Below are 26096 nucleotides of genomic sequence, written 5' to 3' on the forward strand. Positions count from 1 at the left end.
TATCGGTGTCCAGTTGACCACGGAGCTCACTTGAACCTGAATTTTAACATGGGCGGAGTCCACTTTATGCCGTAGATATATATATATATATATATATATATATATATATATATATATATATATATATATATATATATATATATATAATATATAAACATATATTGGCATAACTGTCAAGTTATTTAAATTTTGAATACAGAACTTAAATTGTTTTTTTACTTTATTGTGCAGAAAGTTGTTTTTTTTTTCAGTTGTGTTAATAATAATATTGTTGTAGGTAATGCGGCATTGGAAAGTCTGGAGCTACCCGATTTAAGAAAAAAATTTCTGTGCAGTAAGCATTTTGAACAAAAATATCTAAACACAAAATATTTACCCGCTACTGCTGTACCAAAAAAATATAGTGAGGTAGAAGAGGAAGGTTCATTAACGACAACACGCGTTTTTCATACGTATTCCATAGCAAAACAACCATCAACCAGTGCCAATACTGTTTCGCACAGTGATAATTCTGAACTTGACGATTTTGTTGATGAGCTTATAGATATGCCGTTATCACCATTGGTCAAGAAAAAAAGATTTCATAATTATCATACACTTCAAAGGAGATTACATGCATCTCGAATACGGATTAATCTTCTGAAAACTGGAATAACAGCACTAAAAAAGAGACTGGTTAAGATTGGGACAAAATCTGTACAATCTGCACCAAAGCCACAAACTCAGTTTTCTGCTGCGTTACTGAGAATGCAGTTGCATAAGAAAAACCAACAGTGGTCCCCAATAGAAAAAAAAACGGCTATTGAGATTTTTTATAAAGGACCTAGCACGTATAAATTTCTTTGTCGAAAAGGAGTTGCTTTACCAGCGGTTTCAACACTAAAAACATGGATTTCAAACTTTACCTGTAACCCCGGTTTCAATAAAAAAATATTTGATAATATCAAAATTAAAGCAGAGAGCATGTCTCCTAAAGAGAGAAAATCAATTTTATTATTTGATGAGATGGCCATTAAGAGAACAATAGAATATAATAGAAAACTGGATATTATTGAAGGTTTTGAGGATATTGGTAAGAATAGAAAAAAATCAGTTTTGGCTGGACAGGCTTTGGTGCTAATGGTTCGAGGTATTTTTAGCAATTGGAAAATACCTATAGCTTATTTCTTAACAGGAAATGGCATCGGAGCTACAATACTCCAAGAAATAATTATTGATGGCCTCAAAAGATTGAGAGATTCCGGTTTAGAACCCTTTGGGATTTAGCCGGGTTTAGGAATAGTTTGTGATTTATCGGTGATAAATCAAAAATTATATAAATTATTAAATATAACAATTGAAAAACCCTACTTTGTTGCAGACACGCATAAGTATTTTGCATTTTATGATGTACCACATTTAATAAAATGTATAAGAAATAATTTTATTACCAATGATTTTATTTTTAATGGCAAATTTATAAGATTTGATGATATAAAAAAAGTGTATGATATTGACCAAAGAAGTAAAACCGGGAGAGCTCTTTTAAAATTAACAGATAAACATTTAAATCCAAACTCATTTGAAAAAAATGAATGTTAAACTTGCCACTCAATTGCTTAGTCATTCTGTAGCTGCAGCTATTAAAACTGCAGTACAAACACAAGAACTGGCTTCAACAACTGCTGAAAACACGGCTTATTTTGTCGAAACTATGAACAATTTGTTTGATGCCCTGAACAGTAAAAGTAAGTACAGTCCTAAGCCTTGTAATCGTGTCTACTCTAATCAAAACAAAGATGTAATTAGTGCTGTTAATGAAGGATACGAATTACTGAAAAGTATGTGGAAACAGACAAGTAAGGGTTTAAAAAGACCTCCTTCTTTCGACTGCTTTCTTCTCACCATAAACGCGGTAAGACAATTTTATAGTGATTTGACAACATTAAACTCTTGTTATATATTAACCGGAAGATTAATCCAAGATCCCTTAGAAAATCAATTTTCTATTTACAGACAGAAAGGTGGTTACAGTAGAAATCCCACTGTAAGCAACTTTAAAGCTGCTTTTAAAATAAACATTGTACACAATATTATGAAACCGCCTATGACAGCAAACTCAGTGACCAACTGTGATGACGATACAAATATTTTAGAAACGTCTTATATATATTCTGATATTTTTAATAATTTAAATAGTGACGAGGAATATGTTAAAGGTGATAACGTATTCGACGACAGTATATTATTATCTGCAGAAAATGTTTCTCAAAATAACTCATTACGACAAACAAATTTAGATTCAGATACATTGGCTTCAAGTTTAGAAAAATGTTCAGTTTATTATTTTGCAGGGTACTTATTTAAAAAATGTTTTGAAAAATTTAATTGTGAAAATTGCAAAACCAAATTAGAGGGCACAAAAGATATAGAAAATAAGCAACAAATATTACTTTTTTATAAAGAATATGCAATAAGTGACACAAGATACATAAGATATGTTAGCGATTTGATGGGCACATTCACAAAAATATGTCTTCAAATGTTTTCTACCGTATTTGATGAATGCTGTGTAACCCGTGTGTTATTTAATACACGAAAGTTTATAGAGGAAAAACTTGCCACAGCATTACCAGAGTGGTATAGTTGCAGCGATGCATGTAAATCTCATAGACAGTTTATCTTAAACTTACTAGAGTACAAATTTTCAAATATTGCAAAAATCTTTCTAGGTCCGCAACCATAAGCAAAAGAGCTCAAAAAAGAAAGTCTGACAACTGCAGATAATACAGCTCAAAAAAAAAGATTCCTTAAAAAAAATACAAAATTGTCAATTTTGCAACGTCACTGATGTATTTATTATTATTTATTAAAATAAAATTAAGAGTTTTTCATAACATTCTTCATTTTACAGTTACGTGGTTTTATGATTATTTCTATTAATTTTTTTTAAATTAAAATAAAAATAATAAATAATAAAAATTAATTAATTTTTAAATTTAAATAGTGCTGCTGTCAGATATTTATATAAACTTCAAACTTTAAGCGTTCTATAATTTATTTCTCAGTCTATGTAGTATGATACAAACAATTGATCACATTTGGTTGTTGTCGACATTACTTCGTTTCCTTAACTTTTTCATCACGTAATATTTACGAAAATTGTAGTATTGCGAGTTGACTACGTAGCCCTTAAATAATTATTAATTTATGATTAATTATTTTCTCTACATATTTCTTTATTTTTGCATTGTACACTGTTGATGGTTTGTTCAACTCGGTTATTGTAAATAAGAAGTAGAAAATATTTGACCAATGTATGTTACCTGTACTCACTTATGGAGCGGAAATATTATTACCCACAAAAAAGGTAGTTAATTACCTTTAATTAAAAAGTTAAGATTCACGTGACTCAGATGGCTATGGAGCGCCAGATGTTGGGTGTCTCTCTGAGAGACCGAATCCCAAAAGGAGAAATACGTCGTAGAATAAAAACAACAGACGCTATCGAAAAAACCGCGTCGTTAAAATGGAATTGGGCAGGACACGTCGCCAGATTATCAGACAACCGATGGAAAAAAGGTATTCTCGAGTAGAGACCAAGACAAGAATCAATACGGAGCAGAGGATGCCCATCAACTAGATGGACTGACGGCCTGAAGCGTGTTAGCAATAACTGGATGATGTTTTGTTAGGGGATGTAACATTTTGATAAACTTGTCAAACTTGTACACTTGAAATATTTATACTTTGATTTATTGCTAATTTTATTTTAAAAAGTAGTACTTTGTATTTATTAATAATTATTGCCATCTATTCATATATTTTTAGTTAAAGTAGATACTCATACAGTGTGTGAGTGTGTGTGTGTGTGTGTGTGTGTGTGTGTGTGTGTGCACAGATATTTGTGGTAACTTGTGTGAACATATTCCTGTATTATGGTAACTTCATAAATTGTGGTAACTTACACACGTTACCACAATTTTATACCTTACTATCTTCTTTCTTCTAGTAGTCTTTACTATCTAATAAAAGTATAAATACTTTTTGTCATCACTTGCTTTGAATAGCTACTTTTTTTGCAACATAGGACCGAATTGGGCAGGACACGTCGCCAGATTATCAGACAACCGATGGAAAAAAGGTATTCTCGAGTAGAGACCAAGACAAGAATCAATACGGAGCAGAGGATGCCCATCAACTAGATGGACTGACGGCCTGAAGCGTGTTAGCAATAACTGGATGATGTTTTGTTAGGGGATGTAACATTTTGATAAACTTGTCAAACTTGTACACTTGAAATATTTATACTTTGATTTATTGCTAATTTTATTTTAAAAAGTAGTACTTTGTATTTATTAATAATTATTACCATCTATTCATATATTTTTAGTTAAAGTAGATACTCATACAGTGTGTGTGTGTGTGTGTGTGTGTGTGTGTGTGTGTGTGTGTGTGTGTGTGTGTGTGTGTGTGTGTGTGTGTGTGTGTGTGTGTGTGTGTGTGTGTGTGTGTGTGTGTGTGTGTGTGTGTGTGTGTGTGTGTGTGTGTGTGTGTGTGTGTGTGTGTGTGTGTGTGTGTGTGTGTGTGTGTGTGTGTGTGTGTGTGTGTGTGTGTGTGTGTGTGTGTGTGTGTGTGTGTGTGTGTGTGTGTGTGTGTGTGTGTGTGTGTGTGTGTGTGTGTGTGTGTGTGTGTGTGTGTGTGTGTGTGTGTGTGTGTGTGTGTGTGTGTGTGTGTGTGTGTGTGTGTGTGTGTGTGTGTGTGTGTGTGTGTGTGTGTGTGTGTGTGTGTGTGTGTGTGTGTGTGTGTGTGTGTGTGTGTGTGTGTGTGTGTGTGTGTGTGTGTGTGTGTGTGTGTGTGTGTGTGTGTGTGTGTGTGTGTGTGTGTGTGTGTGTGTGTGTGTGTGTGTGTGTGTGTGTGTGTGTGTGTGTGTGTGTGTGTGTGTGTGTGTGTGTGTGTGTGTGTGTGTGTGTGTGTGTGTGTGTGTGTGTGTGTGTGTGTGTGTGTGTGTGTGTGTGTGTGTGTGTGTGTGTGTGTGTGTGTGTGTGTGTGTGTGTGTGTGTGTGTGTGTGTGTGTGTGTGTGTGTGTGTGTGTGTGTGTGTGTGTGTGTGTGTGTGTGTGTGTGTGTGTGTGTGTGTGTGTGTGTGTGTGTGTGTGTGTGTGTGTGTGTGTGTGTGTGTGTGTGTGTGTGTGTGTGTGTGTGTGTGTGTGTGTGTGTGTGTGTGTGTGTGTGTGTGTGTGTGTGTGTGTGTGTGTGTGTGTGTGTGTGTGTGTGTGTGTGTGTGTGTGTGTGTGTGTGTGTGTGTGTGTGTGTGTGTGTGTGTGTGTGTGTGTGTGTGTGTGTGTGTGTGTGTGTGTGTGTGTGTGTGTGTGTGTGTGTGTGTGTGTGTGTGTGTGTGTGTGTGTGTGTGTGTGTGTGTGTGTGTGTGTGTGTGTGTGTGTGTGTGTGTGTGTGTGTGTGTGTGTGTGTGTGTGTGTGTGTGTGTGTGTGTGTGTGTGTGTGTGTGTGTGTGTGTGTGTGTGTGTGTGTGTGTGTGTGTGTGTGTGTGTGTGTGTGTGTGTGTGTGTGTGTGTGTGTGTGTGTGTGTGTGTGTGTGTGTGTGTGTGTGTGTGTGTGTGTGTGTGTGTGTGTGTGTGTGTGTGTGTGTGTGTGTGTGTGTGTGTGTGTGTGTGTGTGTGTGTGTGTGTGTGTGTGTGTGTGTGTGTGTGTGTGTGTGTGTGTGTGTGTGTGTGTGTGTGTGTGTGTGTGTGTGTGTGTTAGGTTCCTTATATCTATCACTGTTCCATTTAAATGGCAATATTTATTTTTTTTTAATCAGTAATTTAATTATTCTCGTATCACGGAAACCAAATAAATACTTTATACTGATTGAAAAACATTCTTGTTGTAGAATGTAATATAATTGGTCTATATATCTCCCGTTAATTTTGCATTCGGAAAATATGATATAAATCCCTAATACACTTAGAAACATTACCACAAAAACAAACTAGTGAATTCACTATTTCTAATTTATGCAGATGTGTCACATATTTTTTGTGTCGAGTTTTTAATCTCACAATAGTAGAAATATCCCGCTTTGGTAGGTTATATTTAATTACATATTCAAGTGGCGAAAGGAGTTGTTGATGCAAAGAAAAATATAAATTTTTTGACATGCTTGAAATATTGTTCCATTGTTCTTCCCATATTTTATATATTCTATTTTTAAAGTCATTTATTGCATCATTCAATAAAATTTAGGATCTCACCCTTTGTTATTCCATCTTTAGCCAACCAGTCTACTTTATCATTACCTATTATACCGGCATGTCCTAATGCAAATATGAATACCACTTCCACTTTAGACGGATTATTTTTTATACTACATAAAGTTCTAGATTGGTATGAACTGAAATCTGTGTTTTTAATTACATATATTGCAGATCTAGAGTCTGCTATTATCACAGATTTTTAAAAATAATTTTTCATATATATATATATATATATATATATATATATATATATATATATATATATATATATATATATATAATATATTCAGTATACTCCCTCTATAACGAACACGGTTATTACGAGGTTTCGCTTATAACAAGATACATTAGATGTCCCGTGAAATTTCTATTGAACTATAACCGTCTATAGCGAGGCAAATTTGGTTATAACGAGAGAGAATAATTTATATTTAAATGGGAATAAGCCACAATTAAAGGTTAAAATACATAAAATTAAAATATAAATTAATTTAAAATGCCACAAGAAGATAGCTTCAGAACAATAGAGAGAGAATAAGATTCAAAAACGTGTTTTTTACGTTTTTGGTCGGGTCGTGGCTATAAATAAATACCTTTTTAAACAGCCCCTCAATAAACTTAACTGCAGCCCGCAATAAACTTCTTTGCAATGAATAAATACAACTGTTTCACATCTTTAGAAAATATGATAGAATGATACTGGACCATTTAAAGCAGTTAAAAATGACAGAGTTCTTAAAATTGCAGAAGCAATAGTTTATGTTATCCTTGAAAATACGCTTTATACATTATGTAGTTGGAAACAAATATAAGTACAGATTTTTTGTTTTAACGTATATCATTGATAATAAAAGTAAACAACTCTTTTATGTTTTAATATGCACAGTATTGTTATTGTCTGATATAACGAGATCCGCTTATAACGAGGTAATTAGTCTGTCATTTCAGTTCTCGTTATAGAGGGAGTCTACTGTATATATATATATATATATATATATATATATATATATATATATATATAATATATATATATATATATATATATATATATATATATATATATATATATATATATATATATATATATATATAAATCTATTCTAGAGTTTCTTCGATGGCTATAAATTCAGTACAAAGGTGGTAGTTAGCGAAAGAAAATCCAATTAATGCATAGAATTTCCTTCACTTCCAGAAGTTAAATGTTTTAAGTATAACCGTAATCATTTAATTGACGGTGTTTTCGGAAACTCGGGAGGCTGAAGTGAAATTTCTAGCACGGAATTGAGTAGCTATCTGGTAATTATTTTTTTTTATATTATAAAAACTAACTTTTTGTTCCCACATCCCACATCCTTAAGGTATTCAGAATGACCTTGGGTCACGAATTCAAGCATAGTATGGCCGCTTACAATCATTCTGGCATGAATCTGATTAAAATTCTGAATTTTCCGTAAATCTCGTAACATCTATTACAATTTCCACAGATATTTTAATGAATATCAATTATTCAGATTCATTATTTCATATTTTAATATAGTATTTTGTTCAAGGCCATTATATTTTTACTCTATGTGAAGCAAGGTCACGCTACATCCGATTGGATGGGTTTTTTTTTATCTACTATAATTATCTTTTTGCTCCGTTGGTTTCTTATGCTGAAAGAAACTTTCCTCACTTCTTCTTTGATTTCTTTTTATCAATGTCGAGACTAGAAGTAACGGGGAATTGTTTTCAGCCACCTCCCATGGAATTATAAACTTCCCTCAGAACATCCGAGGGAGAGTACCACTTCAACTCTATAAGAATCAGGGTCATTGGGACAAGCCAGGGGGTATTGTCTACTCCACCCTCATTTTTTCTCTAACCTGCACCTAGAGGTAGGGCAGGACAGAAATCATCGGAACTGAGCCAATTAGCACCAGCTCCGTGCTAATTTCGGACCTCAAGGAGGACTTCGCTGGGACACCGAAGCCTTTCGGGAGACTATATATATATATATATATATATATATATATATATATATATATATATATATATATATATATTGTAACGATTGGGGTTTATAGAAAATAATTTATAAGTTATATACTACATAATATTAGATATAAAAAAGTATTTGATTATTTTAAATAAGTTATATACTAGAGAATTTTATAAAAATATATTTATGTGAGGGCATTTTTAATAAATTAGCATATAATAATTGTAAAAAGTTGTATTTTAATATTGTAAATATATATAAGTGAGCCATGTGCTTAGGCAACCAAAAATACTCTCGGAGATTGACAGATATTTATACTCTGAAGTGACGTTTAAGAATATTTACGAATATAAAGTGGGTTATAATAATATATTGTTTGAAATGTGTATTTTATTAAATTAGAATGTTAAGTTACTAATTTAATTATATATTCTGATCTGAAAAGCCTAAATGTAAACAAAATTATTAATAGAAAAGAATGGAATTCTCTGGATCTCCGGAGATGGCCATGTTTGCGAAATGGTTTGTTCCAGAAAATTCATACAAGTATGAAATAGAACAAATTGGAACATGATCTCTTACGAGATGGTTCTAGAATGTCCAAAAGATATAAATACCCGTGATTTGGATTCAAGAGGGCAGTTTTTGGAAGTTTTTAGTCAGAAGTCAGGCCAGTTTATTATGAAAGTTATTAGACACATTTAGTGAAGTAAATTGTTCAGAATTTTCAAGAAGTCAGTCAGAAAAGTTTAGTAAGAAATATGAAAGATTATTTGGAGTCAGAGAATCAGGTACAAATAGTCCAATTGTTTAATATAGTGAGTTAAATGAAGATTAAAAATTATGCATATAATTAATGCACATTTATAATTATACACAAATAATTATTGAAGATTATAAAAGTATATTGGAAGAAATTAAATTATATTGTGGTTGGAGATTAGTATAAATCAACTTATAATAATTGGATATTGGTATATTGAAAAGAAGAATAAATATAAATGCTGTTTGCTGGTTTGGTTGGTGGTGTATAGATGCTGATTAAGAAAAATATATCTTAAATTGGTAGAAGCTGATAATTGGAAAAAGAAATTTCACAAAAACAAGGATAACCGAAGTACGAAGACTTTCAATGGTGATTAGAATATATATAGTGGAAAACAGTTCATTTAGGCATTCAGTGAAAGAAAGGTACAAAATTTTGTTAATATAATTTAGTTAGTGTCATAACAATTTCAATTTTGAAGATAGTTTTGTTTAAATTTTAGATTGTCTATAGAATTTAATTAGTTTTATAAGAATATCAGTTTAAAGATAGTTTATTTTAAATTTACATTGACTAGGTTAGATATATATGTGTGTTTCATAATAGTTATAATAAAGATAATTTAAAAAAGTACTTACAAGCTAATTCTTTGAGAACCGCGATAAAAAACCTATATATTATATTATTAAAAATACTCATTGCTCATCATTCAAACAAAAAAAAACACATCATAATAATTTTGGCGCCCAACGTGGGGCTCTCTATTTAAAAGAATTAGTTTGGGAAGATAAGTGCTCTCATATAATTAAATTAATTATCAGTAGAAAGGAAAAATTATAGAATTTATTTTTAATTATATTTGAACAAGTAAAGTCTCAAAATGTCTCAAGGAAAGAAAGGTACAAGAAGCAAAAAGAATGAAGAAGATGTGGAAGTAGAAACACAACCTATACAAGAGGAGAGTTTAGTTCAAGTTCCACAAGATACTGCAGAAATAAATCCAGAAAGAGAGGAAAATGTCAATATGGCAGCTTTGATGTCATTAATGATGCAGATGAACAAGACAATAGAAGAGAATTCAAAAGAAATCAAAGAAGACATAAAAAAATTGGAAGAGAATTCAAAAGAAGTCAAAGAAGACATGAAAAAAATGGAACAAAAATTGGAAGAGAATTATAGAAAATTAGAAAAGAAAATAGAAGATAATAATAATAAAATTGTAAAACAAATGGATAAAAAACTTGAAGCTGCAGAGAAAAAAGTAGCAAATGAAATAAAAATTATACGGAAGGACTACAAGAAAAGGATAGAAAATGAGAGGACAGAAGTAAAGAGGATTATTCAAGATAATAAGATAGATATAGAACAGAAAATAGAGTTACAGAAATGTAACTTAGAAGTAAAAATTAACGAAGACAGGAGAAACACAGAAGAAAAATTAGATGATATACAACAAAATATCCAAATAAATAATAATCAAATAAGAAATGTGGAACAGAGAATAGATGATATTTCACAAATGAGAGACATAGGTAGACCTTACTTAAATTTAACAAATGAGACTGGGATTAAATTCTCTGGTAATATAAAAAATTTGCATCCTAGAGTATACATAAATAGTTTAAAACATAAATTAAGATTTGTGAATAATATTAATGATATTAAAGATTATATTAGAATGACATTAAATGACAATGCAGCAACTTGGTTTGCTAGTATTGAAAATGATTTAGATAACTTTCAAACATTTGAAAATAAATTTTTAAATTATTATTGGGGTGAATTAGAGCAAGCAAAGTTTAGAGAAATTCTATATTTTGGAAAGTATAATCAAAATTTAAAATCAAATATGGTAGATTATGCATTGAAATTGATAACAGTTGCAAAATATTTAGAACCACCACTTAGAGAGAATGAAACAGTCTTAAATGTATCTAGACATTTTGATGCTGATATTGTGCAAACCGTAACTGTACAAAATATTCAAACAATAGATAGTTTTATTAATTTTATTCAAAGAATACAAAGAGGCAATATGACAAGTAATAATAACAACAAAAAAAACAATAATAGCTTTCAATATAATAAAAATGATAATCACAAATATAGACAATCATATAACAATAACACTAGGTATGGTGATAATTTACAAAAATTTAATAATAATAACAGTAATCCAAATAGACAGAACTTTAATAATAATACTAGTTATAATAGACAAAATTTTAATAATAATACTAATTATAATAGACAACATTTTAATAACAGTACTAATAATAATAGACAAGATTTTAACAATAGAAGAAATACAGAGCGACCTAACTATAACAGACAGGTAAATTGTGTTCGAAGGAATAGAAGCTGCGAAGACAGGGAACGAAGTACTACAAGGCAGGAAAATGTGAGTAGAAGTCATAGTAGGGAAAGACATAGGACATCAGATCCAAGTGGTCAGATACAATCTGACAATTCTAATAATCAAAATTTTGTGCAGTAAACTTTCTGAATTACAAGTTAGGCCATTGCTATTATGAAAAACCTTCTGAATTTATTTCTTTAGATGAAGAGAAAATTATTGAATCTATTAATTTAATTTATATAAATGCTTTGGCCAAAAATAAAATGATTAAAATTATGATAGATACTGGTTCAGAAAGTACATTAGTCTCGGAGAATTTTATTTTTAATACATTAAAACTATCAGATATAATAAAGATTCCAAAAATTAAAATTATTGGTGCAAATAATAAGAAGTTGGGTGAAATTGATAAACTAGCCAATTTTAAAATTAATATTCTTAATAAAGAAATTAATATGCAAGGATTTATTGTCAAGGATTTATGTGTTGATATATTAATGGGAAATGATGAATTGGAAAGGAAGAAAGTAAAGATAGATTTTGAAGAAAAAATGGTAACTTTGGAAGGGCAAATAATTAAATTTATGCAGAAAGATGAGGTAGAAGAAGGAATAAGAGTTGATAGGATATTATTAAAAGAAAATAATGATGTTTATGAAGAAGAAATGTATTTTGATGATAGGGAAATGTCCCAGAAGAATGTAAAGAATAATTATTGTAGTGAATATTTAAGGAATGGAAATTTTAAGCAGATGGATGCCTACGAGGCGGAGTGCGTAAAATTGGAAGCAAGGAATAATGAGTACATATTGAAGAATAATGTGATTTGTAAAGAAGAAGATATGATGAAAGTTTTAAATTGCCCTGAAGAATATAAATCAATAGTCATTTCCATATTGCAGCAACACAAGGGACTTGTCAATAAAGAAAATAGAATTGCACAAAATTATATCCATAGTATAAAAGTTAAAGAAGAAAAAGATTTTAAAACAAAATCATACCCAATACCATATAAATACAGAGAAGAAGTAAACAAAACAATTAATAATATGTTAGAAGATGGGATCATTGAGAAGGCAGACACACGTTTTATTAACCCCATAGTAGTAGTACGAAAAAGATCAGGTGAAATCAGGTTATGTTTGGATGCAAGGAATATTAACAAGATTACTGAAAAGCAATTTGAAGCACCAATGAGTATAGATGGAATATTAGGAAGAATTACAGGAATGTCATTTTTCACTAAAATCGATTTACAGCATAGTTTCTGGTTAATACCTCTAGAAAGAAAAAGTAGACAGTATACAGGATTTCAGATAGATGGAGTAGTATATCAATTCAAAGTAGTACCATTTGGACTTCAATCATCTTGCAGTGCTCTATGTAGATGTCTTCATGATATTTTGGATCAATATGAACATTTTGTAATTCACTACATTGATGATATATTAATTTTTTCTAAAACGGCTGAAGATCATGAGAAACACCTAAAAATTATAATAAATAGATTAGACAAAGTTGGACTAAAAATAAATCAAGAAAAATGTACATTTTTTCAAAAAGAAGTCATATATCTAGGTTATAAACTTAACACTAAGGGAATCGAAATGGATCCAGAACGGGCACAAGTCATTCAGGAATATAAAACACCACACAATTTAAGAACTTTAAGAGGATTTATTGGAATAATTAATTATTATAAAAGGATGATACCAGATCTAAGTATAAAAGAAATTCCATTACTTGAACTACTGAGAAAAGGTGTAAAATGGAGATGGGATCAGAGAAGAGAACTAGCATTCCAAGAAATTAAAAACATTTTTCTGTCAAATTTGAAAATATACTATCCTGACTACACACAGCCATTCATATTAAGAACAGATGCATCAATAGAGAGATTATCAGGGGTATTATTACAAATACATGATGGGGTCGAATACCCAATACAATTCATTTCAAGAATTACAAAGCCACATGAAAAGGGTTACTCAGTTTCAGAATTAGAACTAGCAAGTATAATACACTGTGTCACAAAATTAAGATTTTATTTGTTGAGTAATGAATTTACAATAGAAACAGATCACCAAGCTTTAACGTCTATATTAAATAACAAATACGGAAACAGTAGAATACATCGGTGGAGTCTAATACTTAGTGAATACTGCTTTGAAATCAAATACATTTCTGGAAAATCCAATATAGTGGCAGATGCTTTATCAAGGTTAGAAAATACACCACAAAAAGGGCAGCGAACAATAAAAATTGGATTAAATCAATTAGTAGAAAGTACTGGATTATATTCTAAAGAAGAAATTATAAGAGATCAGATCAATTTGAGTGAAAAACAAAAAGTCCTTAGGAAAGATGGAGTATATTATAAAATAATAAATGGCATAGAAGTATATGTAATAACTAGAACTTTAGCAAAGAAAATATTGAAAAATTTACATAACAATTATATGCATATTGGTTCAAGAAAGCTATGGATGCTATTTAGGGACAATTATTTTGCAAAGAATGACATAAGTATAGCAAAAGAAATTACTACCCAATGCCCAATATGTCAACTAAACAAAGAAAAGAATTTCAAAAACCAGAACACATATAAATCTAATGTTGTATATGAAAAACTAAATACAGTTTCCATGGATTTTATTTCAAATTTAGTTCTCAGTCCAACAGGAAAAAAGCATATACTAGTGATAGTTGATTTATATACAAAATTTATTAAACTATATCCCTGCTCTAGAACAAATGCTAAAACATTAAAATTATATATTAATCAATTTTTCGAAGAAATAGGACCATTTAGAAATTGCATAATAGATAATGCTACATATTTTAACAACCAAAGATTTCGGACATTTTGTGAGAAAAAGGGAATCAACATTCATTTTACAAGTATCAGACATCCTCAGGCAAATCCTGCAGAAAGATATATTAAAGAAGTTATAAAATATTTAAGGATACTGTGCCAAAATCAACACGAAACTTGGCAGCAACATATACCACAAGTAGAGTATTTTTTAAATAATACACATAATTTAAATACAGAGGAAGTACCAGAATATTTAATGTTTGGTCATATAGGAAACAGAAAGTGGATTAGTGAATATAATCAGGATATGTTAGAACAAATAATGCAGAAAGTGAATAACCGAATTAGGAGGAAAGCTGAAAAATATATAAGAAGACAAAATCGAAATATAAAAAAACCAATCACATTTCAAAAAGGAGACCTAGTGTTAATTCGTTCACTTAGAAAAAGTAATGTTAAAGAAAACCGTTGTAAGAAATTACAACCAATGTTTGAAGGTCCATATACAATTGAAAATCAGAATGGACTAAATAGTTATGTGTTAATAGATGCAGAGAACAGACTAAGAGGCATATTTCATACCAACGACATTTTTCAATATCATGAAGAGATTGAATAATGATTTCTATACCTTTAACACAAATATAATAACACTAATAACTTACTGATATATCCATTTTATTCAATAGACTTGATTTGTTAAATGGTAGATGGTAGATTTCATTATTTTGAATCAATTTGACATCATACTTGTTGAATTTTGTATATATGGAAATTAATTTGTACCCTAAAAATCATAATTTGGGGTTAGACACAAAATTGATACTATAATTGCTATAAAAATGTCTTTCTGATATAATAAAGTAAAAAAAAAACTTACCAATTTATATTGATGAAGTTATTTTGAATGGAAATAATTCCTATATTTTGTCTATAAATAAACAGAACACAATATAGATTATATTTTTAATTAAGGTTATATTTTATTCTCTGATAAAATCCATTCTCCATTTGACATGACAGTTTGACCATAGAATAGACGAACTGTTCTCCGTTATTCTCTGTTTTGACATAGACAGCGAACAGGGATGTATTTAACACATTTTAAATAAATAAAAAAAAAATTTGATTTATTAAATTTAATAAGGTATGAGAAAATTAATATTTAAAAAAATAATATGTAAATTATTTATTTTAAATATTATTTTTGGGGTATTGTAACGATTGGGGTTTATAGAAAATAATTTATAAGTTATATACTACATAATATTAGATATAAAAAAGTATTTGATTATTTTAAATAAGTTATATACTAGAGAATTTTATAAAAATATATTTATGTGAGGGCATTTTTAATAAATTAGCATATAATAATTGTAAAAAGTTGTATTTTAATATTGTAAATATATATAAGTGAGCCATGTGCTTAGGCAACCAAAAATACTCTCGGAGATTGACAGATATTTATACTCTGAAGTGACGTTTAAGAATATTTACGAATATAAAGTGGGTTATAATAATATATTGTTTGAAATGTGTATTTTATTAAATTAGAATGTTAAGTTACTAATTTAATTATATATTCTGATCTGAAAAGCCTAAATGTAAACAAAATTTTTAATAGAAAAGAATGGAATTCTCTGGATCTCCGGAGATGGCCATGTTTGCGAAATGGTTTGTTCCAGAAAATTCATACAAGTATGAAATAGAACAAATTGGAACATGATCTCTTACGAGATGGTTCTAGAATGTCCAAAAGATATAAATACCCGTGATTTGGATTCAAGAGGGCAGTTTTTGGAAGTTTTTAGTCAGAAGTCAGGCCAGTTTATTATGAAAGTTATTAGACACATTTAGTGAAGTAAATTGTTCAGAATTTTCAAGAAGTCAGTCAGAAAAGTTTAGTAAGAAATATGAAAGATTATTTGGAGTCAGAGAATCAGGTACAAATAGTCCAATTGTTTAATATAGTGAGTTAAATGAAGATTAAAAATTATGCATATAATTAATGCACATTTATAATTATACACAAATAATTATTGAAGATTATAAAAGTATATTGGAAGAAATTAAATTATATTGTGGTTGGAGATTAGTATAAATCAACTTATAATAATTGGATATTGGTATATTGAAAAGAAGAATAAATATAAATGCTGTTTGCTGGTTTGGTTGGTGGTGTATAGATGCTGATTAAGAAAAATATATCTTAAATTGGTAGAAGCTGATAATTGGAAAAAGAAATTTCACAAAAACAAGGATAACCGAAGTACGAAGACTTTCAATGGTGATTAGAATATATATAGTGGAAAACAGTTCATTTAGGCATTCAGTGAAAGAAAGGTACAAAATTTTGTTAATATAATTTAGTTAGTGTCATAACAATTTCAATTTTGAAGATAGTTTTGTTTAAATTTTAGATTGTCTATAGAATTTAATTAGTTTTATAAGAATATCAGTTTAAAGATAGTTTATTTTAAATTTACATTGACTAGGTTAGATATATATGTGTGTTTCATAATAGTTATAATAAAGATAATTTAAAAAAGTACTTACAAGCTAATTCTTTGAGAACCGCGATAAAAACCCTATATATTATATTATTAAAAATACTCATTGCTCATCATTCAAACAAAAAAAAACACATCATAATAATATATATATATATATATATATATATATATATATATATATATATATATATATATATATATATATATATATATATATATATATATATATATATATATATTATTGTGATATTTAGAGTCTTGGTGCGCCAAGCAATAATTAGCTAATTAATTTTTTTGATTAATTAAAATTATTTAAATGATATGATTATGACTCTATCACAATTTTTAATTCTTGTATCTCAGGGTTAAATTCGTGCTTCAATATCTATGCTATTACATGTGAAAGGTAAGGTCCAGAGAATACCGGAATAATAAAAAACACATATGATCTAACACTATATATTGAAATAAAAATAATGAAATAATTCACACTCAAAAGTTTTCAATAAACAAATCTCATATAAGGATTCTCAAAATTTTGTTCTCCGTACGTGAACAATCAAAATTTATGGTACAAACAATATTAATTGAAAACTCAAAATCCCAAACTATTCTAACTCTCCTAATAAAAATCTTTATATCCTTTCTAAATTACGTGTAAAAATTGTGTTATCAATAAAAGAAAAAAAAACTGCAGAAAACAAAAATATCTCTCTCTGATGATGAGTGGTCCAAATCCTTGTTCCTTGTAGACTGTATTATCTCCTCTCAACCGCTCCCTATGTAATCAGCAATCTTACACAGATTGTTGCAAGTATATCGTCCTTAATGATCTCCTTCAAAAGCACAAATCATTCAAATTATGATAGCCTTTCTCCTCTCGATAAACTGAATCTCTCGTTGGCCCGAGTGAAAAATGACTCTTGGAATATCTTCTCTTTATGATAAACTGAATCTCTCGTTGGCCTGAACAGTGACTCTTGGAATATAAGTAGAGAAATATGACTTACAATATTTTGCTGCTTCAGCTTCTGTCAGATACACTAACTCCACAAAAACTCACTAACATTCAACACTACTGCTTGCTACATTTCAGGAACCGCCAGAGAACAATCACTGTTCCTCTCACAGACTTGGAAACCAACTGCCCATATCTTTTCTCTCTCCTCAATCTCGCTAAACTTTTTTCTACATACTTATCCCGCCTTTTTCAATCTCCGCCAATCACAACTCGTCACAATTCCCCCATTTTTTCATTTCGATAACAAACAAATTTTTACCTATACTTATAAAATTTCCTAAAAATTATTTACAAATAATATTTTCTATAATTCTTAAAAACTAACAAAAACCTCTATCTAAAATCTCTTCTATTTGTCCCTAATCACTGCATTAATGTATTTTGGAAAACCCCGTTCAATTGTCTTTTTGTTTTCACTTAAAATTATGCGGGTCACTCAAGTATAATAAAGAAATAATTTATGCAAAGCTTACTTTTTGTTTGGTACAGGTAATTCAAGAAATTAATCTCTCCTTCTTCGAAATGTTTGTTGGATATTATCCTACTTATCTGAATTATTTTAATGTTATTGAATTTTGAAATATTTTTAAACAAACCAATATTTTTCTCGATTTTACATATCATAACAATATATATATATATATATATATATATATATATATATATATATATATATATATATATATATATATATTAATTAATATAACTCCCCTTGGTGTAAGGTATCGGTAAGTTTGAGCTCAAATTCTACCCAGAGATTATCTTCCATTGTTTTTTTGTATTAACCATTTATTTCATTATTAACTTTAATTATTTCATTATTTGTTTACTTAACTAATTTTTTTATATTTCATCTTGCGTTATTAACTCTGGTTATTATCCCTTCAGGATAATAGACCGTTTCAATTGTTTAACTTGGCTTGTTCCCATTTATGTATTATTTTGTTTATATTTGAATTTAGAGTTGTTTAACAATATTGTTGGTCATATTGTAGGTTAGTTTAATATATTTACTTGGCTATACGTTCTTCCAACGTTAGCATTATTTTGTTTAGGGTTGTTTTTAACCTAGATGTAGGTTGTACTGTCCTCCGGAGGCGTGTCAGCCGATAGCTGACAGCCGTGCCGGACGCATCAAGGAATTTGGATATCGGTCAAAATACTTGGGAATTCCAAGTTTGGCCAAATCCAAATTTCTAATTGATTCGATGCAGGGAAATTCCACTTTCGCTACGTAAAACAAAGGATTTGTTTTACATAAAAGCAGGTAGATTTTCTCTCATCGATCAGTCGAGCTTGCCTCTTCTACTGTAGACCTAGTCGGTGCTATTATTGTCCCAACTAAGTTATTGTTTTATTTCTGATTTCCTATATACCATTTTTTTTATTTTAGCATTATTGTATATTCAGACCTTTTCAGGTTAGAATATTTGTTCATGTACTGATTGTTTGATATTTTGATTATTTTGATTGTTTATTTTTCTTGTATTTTGTGTCTAAGTTGTTCTTCTGTAAGTTAAGAACACTTAGAAATATTTATCTTGATTTTCCTATTTTATATTTTGATTTGTACTTTGTCTAAGTAGTTCTTTCCGGTAAGTCAAAGAACTCTTAGAAATATTTCTCTGAATATTTGACTTGTTATTTTAATTGTGCGTCTTAGCCGTTCTTTTCCGGTAAGTCAAAAGAACAGTTAGAAATATTTTCATAATCATTGTTGCATTATTATTTCCGATATTTTATCTAAGATATTTTCTTTCTTAAATTAAGAAAATACTTAATACATTTGTTTCTTTCATTTTCTATTTTATGCTAAGTTGTTTCTTCCGTAAGTCAAGAAACACTTAGCAATATTTTCACATCTTTTCTATATTTGATTTTTCTTATTTTCTATTATAAGTCGTTTCTTCCGTAAGTCAAGAAACACTTATAAATATTTGTGCACAAATTTTACTATATTTGATTCTCTTGTTTATTTTCTGTTCTAAGTTGTTTCTTCCGTAAGTCAAGAAACACTTAGACATATTTCTATAATCTGTTTCATTTTTGCATTTCTCGTTTTATATTTTGAGTATTTTATGTTTCCACTCTAAGTCGTTTCTTTCGTAAATCAAGAAACACTTAGAAACATTTTTCTTTGCATTATATTTTTATACCATTTAATTTACTTGTTTACTAAGTTATTCCTTCCGTAAGTCAAGGAATACTTAGATCATTTTTACCTATCTGTTTTCCATTTTTGCTCTGTTACTTTTTAACTGTTCCTTGGAACCGTTATCTATAACAGATATTTGTCACTGGAACTGTTATTTATAACAGCGGTTGTATTTAACCTTTCTACCAGCGACAAACCAAAGATGGTGAATACCCGATCCAATTCCGGGGATAGGAAGAAGCCCGAAGAGCCAGCGATGGGTCCTACAGGCCCAAATGCCCCCCTCTCGGCAACAGTACACTCTATATCAGAATTATATTGTGAAATTTCATATACTTTTTGGTAATTTAGAGATTGTCAAAATCTAAGAAGTTATATTTAATAAACTTGAATTTGTTTTGCATATAATTTTTTATTAATATTTCCTTACCTTTTTACATTTACAGCATTTTTGTTTATTAAATCAACTTTAATTAATATTAGCAGTATACGATACTTGGAAGAGTGACCGTTACTCTTTTTAGAGTATTATCCCCCTTCTGGCGCCCTCAATTTGTTTTCTTTGTTAATTTTCATTATATCTATTCATTTTTCATATCTTCTTTTCTATCCATCATACATATTTTCCTGATTTACTGTCTTTAAAAGGCATGCAAATTGGCCGTATCCATCCTTGAGTTTCTAGTGGTCATTCTCTTGCCTACATTGCTAGCCTAGCCACATTCGGTTCAATATTTTTTTTCATACTTCTTTACTTAATTGTTATCTATTTTACTTCTATCAATTTTATCCCATATATATAGACCACTCTTCTTATACATCTCTCCTCCTACACACCCCAGTTTTTTGCTACAAGATATTAGAATTTTGATAAGTGTTATATAACTATTAAAATACTGCGAATTTAATTTTTGCAATATCTGTCACTTCGTAATTTAAAATTATTTCATTAATAAACAGCTCAGATCGGGCGAGAAGATTGAAAAAAACATTCTCATTTATGTAAACAGAAATACAAAAATGGTGTGTATATTATAAAATACAATTATAAATAAAATAAAGGGTACTATTTATTAAAGTTTTGTTAATTATTATTCCTTTTATCCCAGCACATAGATTAATGTGTCCCTAAATATGTGTTGCCTCTTGTTGTGGCATATCGATCTGTTTATTTGTTTCAAAATCATTATCAAAAAACCATACCCATAAATTTACTATATTTTCAAACGTCATTTTAAAGATTAAAAGATTGAAAATTTAATTTTCTCAAAACATACATAAAACCATTGTTTAAAAAGATTTTCTTTTTTAATCAATGATAAAACTTAAGTCTTGACTAAAAAATAAACCTCCGCATGAGTGTTCTAAGACGATAGCAATCGAGTCTATTTCAATTAAATATTTAATCCTTTTCTAACAAATCATATAACCAAATTAAATATCTGGTAAACTAATGAGAATTAAAAAAAAGGCAGCTTTTTTTAGCAGCAAGTTATCTTTCACTAGACGCATACAACGATAATAACAATAAGCATTTTATTAAAGTCTTATATTTTCTTCACAATCTGGCATCCGTGTACAGGTTTGCATTAACTATGAAACAGGTAAAAATATACTCGAATAGAATCCTGCAGAGAATTAAGTTTCTGTTAATAGTTTTTTAAATTTATGACTAGAGGCCGCCACATGCCGGCAGAATAAAAGTCAAACGTTTGTTCCATAAGGATTGTCTAGCTAGTCCTATTTAAACAATGGTAGTAGTTTAAGTTAAAAAAATTTAAATTTAATTATCAAATAATCAGTATTGGACTGAAGTGTACTAAATATCATGCACTACATTTTTTTCGTAGTGTAATTTTATTTATGTACTTGCAGAGCTCTAGTATGGTTGCTAGAATATGGAAGACAAAATCTACAATCAAAAATTGATAAGTTAATTAGCTATACATTATGTGAGGCTCATTTGTGGAATATATTTTTCAAAAATGATTTGAAAAGCCGTTTATATCCAGATGCAATACCAAAAATATTTCCCTCATTGGAAAATTTAAGTAAAAAGAGCCAAAATGAACATAAGTATTCTCAGAGTTTATTAAATACTTAAATTTTTTTATTCTACGACTAAAATTTGATGTCATATATAATGACTACTATGTAGAGTGCTATTTCTGATTAATCCTAAACTTACGTCAAATTCACTCAGATTATAGACGTCTTTGAGCCAAATAACGTCGACGACTAATCAATTTTATTATTTTTATATACATACATCTTTCACATAATAAGGCGTCTAATCATATTTGTTACATATTCCTATTAAAAGGTTATATTTTTTTAGTTCCTTAAACTTCTAAGGATGTTAATGAACCTCCTAACAAAATTAGAATTTTACATGACATCTGTTTCTGAACTGCCAAGTACCCCTACTAGTAAAGTACCTGTTCCAGTGCTCTCTTCCAGCAGTGCAAAAACTGACTCCAATGTGTCATCTAATTCGCCTAACGAACACCAACTCAAAAAATTAGTGAAACAGCTTAGAAATGAAAATAACCGTTTAAAAAATAAAAACGAAAAACTTATAACAGAAATTAGAAACAGTGAAAAACAATAGTGTTAAAAATATTTCCATTCAGCAGTACATGTTTGGTACTCAAGTTTGGTCCTCAGCAGGAGACAGCATATTTAATAAATATGCATATTTCATAACAGCACAAACTTTCTAGAGGACGTTAATATTCATTAGAGTTTAAAAGTGAGTATCTTGCTACTTGCTTTACATGTTCCAAAATTGTATGAAACAAAATTGAGAAACAGTTTTATTTGCCAAGTTCGAAAACTTTATTAAAAGAATTTAGTGAATTGTAAATAGTAACTTGGTTCATTCCCACACTTTTTGAAATTCTCAAAATGAAAGTTAATAATTTTTGGTGATGAAGACAAATTATGTGTTGATGAAATGATCATTAAAAGTAACGTATTTTATGTCATTAACTCAGATAATATTATTGGAGTGAAAGATGACGGTACAGGTAAAAAAAATTCAAACCAACATTAACTGCCACTACATTTATGATTAGAGGTATAAAAAATAAACAACCTATTTGTTTTAAATTTTTTAATTCTTGCCCGGCTACAATTTTAACATCAACTGTAACTGATATTGTAGGAAAATTAAAGGAAATGGGTTTACAAGCATGTGTCTTAATCAGTGACATAGGGTCCAATAATATTCAATTGGCTAACCTCTTACATGTTGCTCCAACAAATCCGTATTTTTATGTAAATGATCAAAAAATTGCATTTATTTCCTGGAAATATATTAAAACCTTCTATAACTTATATAAATTCCCCTTACCCTCTAAGAGCTGCTCCAAAATTAACAGATATTATATATGCTCATATTTATCCAAATACACTACCGAGCATAAAATTTGGGTCACCCCGTAATTTGAATTTATTTTAGAAATTATTATTCTGTTTTAACTATTTTCGGTTGTAACATAGTTTACTAATGGATTTCTTGAAAAAAAAAAAAATGTTGTTGTTGTTTCGACAAGCGTTTGAGATAAAAAGGGCCCTTTAGCCTAATTCCTGAAATTCGTTATCAGCACAGTTTTTGTTTCTATAGTTTTAACGTCAATTGTAAATTGTTTGTATATTCTTATCACTGTCAGTGTATTGCAATGAGCATAAATTCTGTTGTGGCGGCGTTAGAAGATGGCCACAGTCAGCGCGAAACTGCGAGAAACGTTGGTGTAAGTGTATGGCAACGGTACGAAGAGACCGGTCTGCTTACTCAAAGACCTGGTTCAGGTCGAGGCAGGATTACAACAGCTAGAGATGACCGCTTTGTCGTTTCTAGTGCTTTGAGAAACCGAACGGGCACGGCAGTTTCTCTTCGAAATCATCTGCAAGAAGTGAGAAATGTAAACATAAGTGACTGGACAGTTAGGAGACGACTTCATGCTGCTGGTTTATCTTCTCGAACTAGAGTAACTGGACCGCCGCTTTCCCGTGAACACCGAATTGCTAGATTAAATTTTGCACGAGAACACTTGGCTTGGACAATGCAGGATTGGAGTCGTGTATTGTTTTCCGATGAATCGAGATTCTGTCTTACGGGCTAAGGATCTTAATAAAGTGATTAGAAGGTCTAAGCGTACGTGCTGGACGAACCTGTGCGAGGCGCTTGAGGAGGATATATGGGGGGAGGCCTACCGTATCACCACCAAGACCCTCAGGGTCGAAACCCCATATAGACTCACCGAGCAGAGAACAAGAGACATCGCGGACATCCTGTTCCCCAGGAAGCCTGCTCTGCTCTTCGAACCCGTCGCATGCGAGCACCTGGAAGCCGTCACCTCCATGGAACTCACCATAGTAGTGGACGCGATCAAGGTTGGTAAGTCGCCGGGACCAGACCGCGTTCCGCCGGAGGCTATTAAGATTTTGGTAACCGCGCAACCAGAGCTGGTCAAGGGGATACTGTCCCAGCTCCTCATGAGTCAGCACTTCCCGGACGCGTTGAAAAAGGCCCGTTAATTCCGAAACCCGGAAAGAATCCGGAAGAGGCCAGTGCTTATCGACCGATCTGCCTCCTTGATAGTCTAGGCAAACTCTACGAGAACGTAATTATGAACCTCCTACAAGCAGAATTGGATGCTGCTAACGCCATCTCTGATAGGCAATTCGGATTTAGGAGAACCAGATCGGCGGTAGACGCTGTTAAGTTCATAGCGGACGGTGTGAGGACCACCCGGAGGAGATGGGCAGTATCTATAATGTTCGATGTCAAGAATGCGTTTAACTCGGCAAATTGGGGACATATAGTCCGCAGGATAGAGGCCCTCAATTTGTCGAGTAACCTAATAAATATAGTGAAGAGTTACCTGTCCAATAGACGCGTCGCATTTACGGGCGGTGAAATTAGGTTGACGGCGGGTGTTCCACAGGAGTCTGTACTGGGCCCGACGCTGTGGAACATCCTATATGATGGCGTGCTAAACCTACGGTTCGGGCGCGACTGCACCGCGGTAGCATACGCCGATGACCTGGCCATCTTGGTGGTCGGTGACTTTTACTGGGACGTAGTGAGCACCGTGGAGAAATGTTTAAGACGGGTGAGTGCCTGGATGCGGATGAGCGACCTTGAGCTTGCAGGAGCGAAGACAGAGGTGGTCATACTAAAGGGACCGAGGGAGATGCCGGACCTCTCTTTCCAGTTTGGTGACGACACGGTCAAACCGAGCCTCTGTGTCAAATATCTTGGCGTGGACCTCGACAAAGGGCTGGGGTTCACTAAAAACCTGACCAGGGTGGTGGGAAAGGCCGAGGCGCAAAGTGCAGCCCTCCAAAAAATATCACCGAATATCGGGGGGCCAAGCAGCGCCCGGAGAAGACTGTACCTGCATGTTGTGCAGTCTACCCTTCTCTACGGGGTCCCAGTCTGGATCGGGGTTCTACGGCATAAAAAATACAAAGACATGCTGAATAAGGCACAGAAGAAACCCCTGCTGAATGTGATCAGCGCCTATAGGACCACATCCACCGTGGCGTTGCAGGTGATTGCGGGCGCCCCTCCCATTCACCTGTTAGCCAAAGAACGAGAAGACATATATGAACAGCGCCATGGCCACTTACCCGAGGTGAGAACAGCTGTGCGGCAACGTATGCTGGCGGGCGGAACACACTAAGGCAAAATGGACGAAGAGGCTGATCCCACAGGATCGGTAAAGCGGACGATGACCGGTGCCGGGTCTGTTCGGTGAGGGAGGACGCAGAGCACTGTGTTTTTCGGTGCGGTGTCTTCGCTCGCGAACGGGCCAAGCTGCACGGCAGATTCGGGAACGACGTAAACCCCAGTAATGTCATACATACGCAGAGCAAGGCTGATTTTGAATTTCTCGTCGACACAATTACACAACTTATAAAACAAAAAGCTGCTCTAGACCGGCAACAAAACGGGTAAATAAATAAATAAAAATGAATGGTATCCAGCCAATAGGCGGCTGGTTATGGGGTGCACACGTGGGATGCATCGGAACGTGTGTCCTAATACTGTGTCCACGTGGTGCGTCCTAGCGTGTTCTCCTCTCCAGACCGAGTCCAACAGTACTAGGGACACCTTCCCTAGTCAGCTATGAGCGTTCCTCGCCCCCCCCCCAAAAAAAGTTATGGCATGGGGAGGCATATCGTATGATGCTTGCACGGAGTTAGTCTGTATCGAGAATGGGACATTGACAGCGCAT

Source organism: Diabrotica undecimpunctata, chromosome 9 (genome assembly GCF_040954645.1).
Source record: "Diabrotica undecimpunctata isolate CICGRU chromosome 9, icDiaUnde3, whole genome shotgun sequence".
NCBI classification, from domain to species: domain Eukaryota; kingdom Metazoa; phylum Arthropoda; class Insecta; order Coleoptera; family Chrysomelidae; genus Diabrotica; species Diabrotica undecimpunctata.